The 8,581-nt window shown below is 33.5% G+C and overlaps 1 long non-coding RNA gene across 1 annotated transcript; it reads right to left on the bottom strand.

Moving 5' to 3' along the window:
• Nucleotides 1-762: 762 nt before the first annotated feature.
• LOC131739444 (uncharacterized) lies at nt 763-8,159 on the bottom strand. Its single transcript, XR_009330528.1, has 9 exons — nt 7,925-8,159; nt 7,306-7,437; nt 5,514-5,600; nt 5,112-5,201; nt 4,908-4,991; nt 4,386-4,463; nt 3,951-4,031; nt 2,521-2,572; nt 763-2,091 (listed from the first exon to the last, which is right to left on the bottom strand). It is a non-coding gene; the product is annotated as an uncharacterized LOC131739444 (long non-coding RNA).
• Between the last annotated feature and the right edge of the window lie 422 nt (nt 8,160-8,581).

The raw sequence follows: 8,581 nt of genomic DNA on the forward strand, positions 1-8,581 counted from the left end.
TGTGTGTATTGTAATTGTGTAATTGCATGACAAGTTACACGTGTTTGACAACTGTTTTGTATATATATATATATATATATATATATATATATAGATATATATAGATATATAGATATATACATATATATAGATATATACATATATATGTATATATATACATATATATACACACACACACACACACACGACTGCGGTGAAACCAGAGTAAGGGTGGTTATGTAAAAAGTCGGTTAAATGAATCCTGTTTTAAATATCATTATACACAATTGTAACAATTACTATATTCACATAATTATTGTTTTGAGATTGGGCTTTTATTAGGGAGCTCCCCTAAATCACTTGTCTAGAAAGATACAGGGTATTAATGCTTGTGACAGGGTAGACGTCTGTCATGTGGTTGCGTGCATCTGCTGCTGAGTGACAGGCAGGAGATCAAGACGGAGTTGATATGCCCCGCAGGCGAACAGGTTTTATTTGCACATCAACACACTGAACAGCTCACGTGACACTACCAGCAATGGTAGCGCACGGAGCACATACCACGAAAGTGTACAAAAACTTTGGTAGGATCTACAATCTCTGAACTAATCTTCTCTGTTCAATAACAAACTAATGTTACTGAAGAGCTTGATCATAGCAGATAAACGACAGAATACTGTGTGTAAATATATATATATATATATATATATATATATATATATATATATATATATATATATATATATATATATATATATATATATATGCTCAATAAAAAGCCTATGTCATAAAAGTAATTGGAATGGATTAAAAGGGAATTGGAACAGAAAACTATAAATTTTATCTCAAATGATTGCTGACCCTCCTTTTTTTATAGGCTTTACGCTGTGGTGTTCCTGGGAAGTCATGCTATCAAGGCTTTACAAATCATTATGAAAGAAGGAGGCTTAAGTAGTTGGGCATTTACAAGTAAAATATTTTTTTTTATATAAAAACATCCCTTGTCAAATGATTCTTCACGTCACTTGACTTCAGATATAGCTGCTGTGATTCTAACCACTACCTTAAATCATTGTCATAAATGCATTCTCTGAATTTAGAATGGATTTCATTTCTCGTTTGAAGTCCTGTACTGAAGCATAGCTTACTGGTATCTGTAGTGTATTGCTACAAGTGTGTGCAATAGGTCCCTCAGGCTACCACAAAGTCTATTAAATACTATTGTAATGCCATCGTTTGGCAGTAATGGGGATCCTGTAACAAAATGCAGAATTTTGGACATTTCATCCTGATCCACTGACTTGATGAAGTCACGTAAATAGTAATAAGCAACTTCTTCAGGTTTCAGGTCATTTTCAGAAGTTGTTATACACTGCAAATCACGGTTTGCAGTAGGCATCTCCTGCCAGTACAGGTACGAAATTAAGTCTGTATCTAACTGTGACCAAAATGCTCTCATATGAGACTCTGGAATAGCCTGCCTTATAAAGCAATTCAAGAACATTGGTTTTATTACCAGTTCATTTTGTGCTACAAGAACCAGTTGCTCTCTAAAATCTTTAGCTGAAGGAACTGTGTGCATGCCATTCACAGAATAAAAGGTCAGCAACTCAGATTTTTCAGAAATGCTTAGTTTTTCAAAACTATTCAAAGCCTTTTGCAGCAAGGTTCGTTCAGGTACTGTTACATGGAGCATAAAGTCATCCAACAGTGTTCTACTATCAATCATAGAGGTATTAAACACAACAGATAGCAGTGTTGATCTACAAAATCTGGGTGGCACGCAATGATTAAGCTGACACATATGTGACAAAACTTTACCAACAACAGAAAAAATGTCCTGCGCTTTGGCATATTGATTTACTGGTATACATGGGACAAGAGCATCCTCACCTTTAAACCACTGAATGAAAGCACTGTTCCAAAAAGAAGAAAAAAGATCTTTTGTTAACCCACCAAAGTCATCTCCCTCTTCCCCAATAAAGTTAACATGTAAACGTTTATTGATGATACTTTGATTACTGTAAATTCTTTGTACATCTTCTAGAACAGTGTGTCTTTTAACTTCAGCTGTAACTTCTTCTTCCAATAACACATCCAGTTCAGAGAAAGCTGTGTAAGGTAGAAACACAAATATTACATTACAGTAAGTTGTATCTTTAAGTTGTACCTTTCATTCCTCAACTTTCATATTTTGCAGAAATATGCTGAATGTTATTAAAATATCCATTATCTGGCATCTCAATTGTGAGAGACACCGTGTTTCTTGAAGAGATCACTATAGTGAACATGAAATACACACCCAAGAGCCTCTTACGATGTATGGATTATCACCCAGTGCAGTCTCTACCTCACCGAGGGTTTCGTTCTTTCATTTTTTTTTTAAATTACGTGCAGTTTCATAAACTAAAGTTTAATACGGTAATATAACATATTTTTTAGTCAAAAAAGGTCAGTTTGGCAGTGTTCCTAAACTGCAATTTTAGAGTTGCCGAATAATGAGTTCTAACTGAGTTAAAAAAAAAAAAAAAAAATACATACCTCTTTCAAGCTCCTGCTCCTTTTCTCCCAGAAGAGACTAGTGGAGCTGAACCTTATGGGAGAGAAATATTAGAGAAAATATCTAATATGTAACATTGCAGAAAATACTGAAATTAAAACCTCTGATTAAAATACCTTAACCATTCTTTTCATCCAATCAATTTCTTTGAATTCAATATACTGTATGTATTAGCATGGAAGACAATCCAGCAATAATGGAGAGGTTTAAAGTTCTGGCAACACAATTATTAACCTGGGAAACAACAAAAGCTTATACCATAACAGTAACAACATAAAAAACTTCAAATGTAATATACTTGAGCAAAGCCATTTCAAAATGAATGATCTTATGAGTGCGCTGAAAATTATTACATAGTTTAAACAAAGACTAAGCTAAATATAATATTTTGCATGAAAACATTAATCAATAACTTATGAACACCGAATTATAAAATACATTTTTCAAAAACTAAAAACACTCAGGCCGTAACAAACATTTTGTTTCTTGCCTTCCAAGCAATAGCAGAAAGGTTTGTAACTTTTCTGTAGATTTTCAAAACATTAAAACAGCACTTTTTAATTAAAAACATGTTGGCACCACAAACCTTTACTGGCAGGACAGGAAGATGCTCTCCAATGACATTGGTAACATGACCTGTGATTGGCCACCTTAGGTTGAAGTCCTATTGCTCCGCTGAAACTACAGATGCAGAGGAGTTGCTGTTAATGTGCTATTAGTCTGTCCTCCATTTTCAAACTACAGATGCAAGAGAGCTGTTGTGGATCTGTTTTTAGGTAAGTAAAATTATTGCATTCAGTATTTTACTGAAATATTATTTTCCAAACAGAATAATCTTGAAAGACTTTGAAATGCATTTTTTATTAAGCTTTCTTTTTGAAATTGCAGACAAACTAATGTAGTTAGATGTGTAGTTCTAAGAATACATCCTTTGAACTTCAAGTAAAAATACTACTACTGTAATAATAATAATAATAATAATAATAATAATAATAATAATAATAATAAAATAATAATAATAATAATATTTGCATTAAGCATTCCAAAATGTAGATAAAATGATTCCTGTTAAACAAAGACCACCACATCTAGCTACAACACATTAGCTGTCTGCAATTTTTTTTAAAAAAGAGGCTTAATAAAAAAAATATATATGCTTTTCAGTCTTTAAAGATTTTCATGCTTGGAAAAGAATATTTTAGTAAAATACTGAATGAAGCGTATGATAGCAATTATTTTCCTTACCTAAAAAACAGTACATCCACAGCAGCTCTCTTGTATCTGTAGTTTCAACTTAGGTTGATCAATCAGAGGTCAGGTTACAAGTCATTGGAGTGCTTCTTCCTGTTCTCCCAGGGAGGAGTCCAGCCAGGAAAGGGTCTTTGTATCTTTGTTCCAGCAGTACACTTACTGTTGGTGTGTCAGCATTTACATATGAGAAAGGTAGTGGTGGAGGCGTTGATGGATGAGTAGTCCATTCTGATAATTGAAACTAGTTATAAAAATATATATAAAAAGAGTATAATTAGAATAAAAGATTGAGTGCTTGAAGTATGCCAAATTTTATATATATATATATATATATATATATATATATATATATATATATATATATATATATAAAATCAATTACAGGATTTTGCAGCTACATAAAAAACAGCTTGTCTACAGTATTGCAATTTTCTAAGAATTCTGGAGGATGACATCATGATGACTGCAGAGTACAATGTTCATTCCAAGAAGTTCTAAGGTGTTATTAAAAATGACTTCACTTTATTGTTTGCACTGGTTCCATAGTCATCGCATAGTGAATCTATTCATCAATAGTAAGTGAATAACCTGATACCTGTGATTGGCCAGCTGCAATCAGTTCATTTTCGAAGCTATCAGCCTGAAATAGTTGCTCAATGTCCAGAATCTCAGTCTATATAAACAGAAATGCATTCTTTGTGTAAAAATAGTATTTGAACTACCTCTCCTTAAAATGAAAATGTCTACAGGTATCTGTTTGCCCCTAAGAGAAATGTTTTTTGGCAGCTCATTTCAGATGGAACATCCAGCACCAAAGTAACTGGTTTTGCAATTGGGCTGCCTTAACATATTTTAATTATCAGCATAAATATTGCACACACAAGGTTTCTGTGTTACATATAGTAGGTGTCATAAAACCACTGCAAATAAAGACCTGGTGAACATATAAAAATCAGATCATGTTTTGGGGCAATACATCACTGCTGATCTGGTTTAAAACAATAACTGCATTTAAAGCCCACCAAACTGACCAGACAAGGGCTTTGCAAACACTAATATATTACATAAATAAGCACAATAGACCAATTAAGCAATATAAGCAATATAGTTATCCTACCTCAGCTGCCCTTTGTGGGATGTTTTCTGATGTTTCATTTTCTAGAAGATCAGCCATTGCATTGGTAGCATGTTGTTGCATAACCTAAAAAATTGAATCATTACTTTTTCCGGTAAATGAACACAAATTAGAAACACATTGTGTAACAACACTCCTTTAATGTGTATGGACTCCTAAGTGAAGGAACAAAAACTATGACTGTACCTCATTTTCTCTTTGGTGGTAGTCTTCTATAATGGGATTTTCTGAAGTCCTTGTACCAATATTTCCATTTGACAATTCTTGTATACGCACCTGGAAAAAATAGCAATGAACACTACTAAATATTCACCAATTTAAGTACATGACAACCTTATGGCAGAGCTAAAAGCCAATTCTGCTCAATGAATGTAAAGTTAACATAAGAGTGTACTGATCATTAATGTCATACTGCACCCACAAGATGAACTGGTTCCTACACCTTAGCATTGGGCATACAATAGTAGCACATTCTTTATTGAGCAGTTGTATGATACAATGGCCTGTGGTTTCATAGTACAAATATAAATAAGATAATTATTTATGAAGCTATCCTGTCATTTGTTCTTCTGTAGAGGTCATATCTACCTGCTCCTGAACTTGCAATTGGGTCACTGATGCATTGCTTCCTGCTGTTACTTGACGGCTTTCATTTAACATCCTTCCTTCTGTTCTCTGAATAATACAAACAAAAATCCATAGCTAATGAGGAAAACTCATGCAATTTCCTATTTGTACTCTTGTATGTTTGTATTGATTGACATAGATTTGTTTTAAACCTTAAGATAAATGTTGTGTGTGTGTGTGGTGCAAATATAGGGTTGGCAGGGAGGGGTTAAAATCCATAATACATGTGAGAATGTGGCTGGAGCCTTAATTGAATGATTAATGGTTAATTAGGCTCCAGCCACATGTTATATAAGGAAGTGAGATCCTTTGTTTGGGGAAAGGTGTTTAGGTGTGTTTGTAGTGGTATTGTGTGGCACTTGGTCAGGGATGGGAATGCCAAGTCTGACTTCAGAATAGCTTTGTTTAACCTTTTATTTTGGCACTTGTGCTTGTTTATTTTCTTACTGACACTTCTTTGTGTTAATAAATGTGTGCACCGGTGCTTTAAACTGCAGCTTCCTGGGCTCCGAGTCTCCTTATTGATGCTATCCTGCTACAGTGAGCAATAAGAACTCTTACTTGAGAGGTTTAATGGGGATTTACAGCAGGTTACAATTCACATTTATTGAGACATAAAACAAACACATAACTGAACACACATCATGAGATAAAGAACAAAGTTAAATACAATTTGCAAGTGTGTTTCTTAAATAATGCAATAATACATTATTTTAAAAAGCATGTGTTTTAATGCCCTGATTTAAACTTTGTGTTTATGGCAACCAGCCGAGAAGTGACATATATTAGACTTAAGAAAATATATTGCAATTAAAACTAGTTGTATCAAAGTATAACTATTTACTAACAGACCACTGTAATAGACTGATCAAATACACTGGCATTTAGTTTTATTTACATTTGCAAAATTGGTAGGAATCACATATGTAGTGAATTTAAAGTAGGCGAATCTCTGTATGATGAATTGCACTGCAGTATAAATCTTTATAGCTTCTTAGGAAAACATCCTCAGTTTTTGTAAAGTAGTCTAATTGATAAATATAATCTCAATTAATCCTGAAATTATAGGTGATGCAGAAACTTTTGGCTATAGCTGTACATTTTTACATTAAGCAGAGATTTCGGATATGTATGTATGTAGGCATATTTGTCTATATATATGCACACTATTTAAGCTTCTATTATTGTATTTTGATTTAATCTAAAAAAAAAAACTCGATCCATCTTTACAAAACAATAATTAGGTAGTAAAGATCCATCTGTCATAAAGAATAAACTGACCTACCTCAATTGGCAATGGTATATCATGATTAGGAACTATAAAAATCTTTCCTTTTCCTATCTTGGTTTGTAGGTCAGCTGCAGACGTTATGTTTAGCTTACTAAGACGCCGACCCTTCTTGCCTTTGCAAAGGTAAAGCCAGTTAGAATCAAAGGAACGTCAGGAAAACTATCTTGCACAAAATTCTCTAACTGTCTTAAACTCCAGCTTCGCTGAACAGTAGATTTTGAACCATATCTTTCATTGGTAGCAGGTTGTTCACATTTAGGAACTCCTACAGCAACATAAACAATGGAGAAACAATCAGTGGTTTGATTAAAATATATAAATTTTATTGTGTAACATAACATTTGCAAATAAAATGCATGGTTTTAATCTGTACGCTTTTTCTTTTTTTTTTTTTTAAATAGTAAAAAATAAAATGCACATTAAACACTGGAAGGGTTATCATTAGGAGAATATGTAACCTACCTAATCCATTTCTTGTCAGTCTTGATAGTTCAGACGGTGGTGGTACAAATTCTTCATTGTTCTTTTGCAGTAAGAAAAAATGAGTCTTCCATAAATGTCCCCTTTGCCGTCCTTTTTTTCTGCCTCTCTTTCCTACATTAGTTTCCAATTTCCAAGAAAGAAAGAAAGAAAGAAACAGCTAAAAGTACAGAAGGCATAAAAATCAGGGATAAGAATTCTAACTTCAAATAGTCAACATTGAATATTATTCTAGAAGTAATGGAGAGCAGAAAAAAGGTTCACACAAAATCAAAGTTGATACGAAATAAAATAAAATTACCTTATTAACATTAAAAATAACTAACACAAATTACTTAGCACCATTCTAAATATGAGGACATCTGTGTTGCTTTATAGTAACAAGGTAGCAGCAGTGTCATTAGATATTCTATCCCTTTTTTCTGTCAAATATTAAATGATGTATGACACTGTAAAAAAAGAAAATGAAAACGTACTTAAATGATCATTAACATTAAGATTAATAATAAAAAAAGGCTATTATGGCCTACATTTAGAAAAATAACTGGCTGGCGTAAAGCAGGTTGGTAATATAACATATTTTCTTTATGTTTTATGTTACCTGTCCTTTGTGATGAGTCCACAGATCTACTTCTAAACAAGGCCCTTGTTTCACTGACAAAAGAGGCTGCATCAAAATCATCTACATCGTCAGTTGTATGAGACCTCAATTCAGATTCCGCTTGGCGAACTGATGACAGGGCGCGGGTTAAAACCCCGTGTACCTGCTCTATTTCACCTGTCATGAGGCAGACCTCTGTAATCAAATAATGCTGTGAATACTTACAAAGGGTTATATAAAGTTACATAATAAACACCCACAAAAGAACGTAGTGCTCTGCATAACCACACACATTACTGTATCATTCACAGTACATATATTTTAATTATATACCTGTTAATGATTAGTAGCCTATAAGTGAAATGTTGATAGTTTGAAAACAGTCACAGTATCGGAAAAGAAGCACGGAGCCGGGGAGGGACATGAAAAGAAAATATGTCTTGCGGCGTTGCGCACGACCTGTTGCCCGAATATCAAAAGTGTCTTCCCACTGTGCGAAACTCGCTGCCTGTTTTAACCTGTTTTTGTTTCCATAAGAAAATCAAAAACTTTTTTGATGTTTTCCGACAGCTGGACACGAGTGCAATTTACATAAAAGTCGCATAATTACTATTCATTGTGTAAATGTGAAACCTATATGTTGTCCTATATGTTGGT

Source organism: Acipenser ruthenus, chromosome 11 (assembly GCF_902713425.1).
Source record: "Acipenser ruthenus chromosome 11, fAciRut3.2 maternal haplotype, whole genome shotgun sequence".
Classification (NCBI taxonomy): domain Eukaryota; kingdom Metazoa; phylum Chordata; class Actinopteri; order Acipenseriformes; family Acipenseridae; genus Acipenser; species Acipenser ruthenus.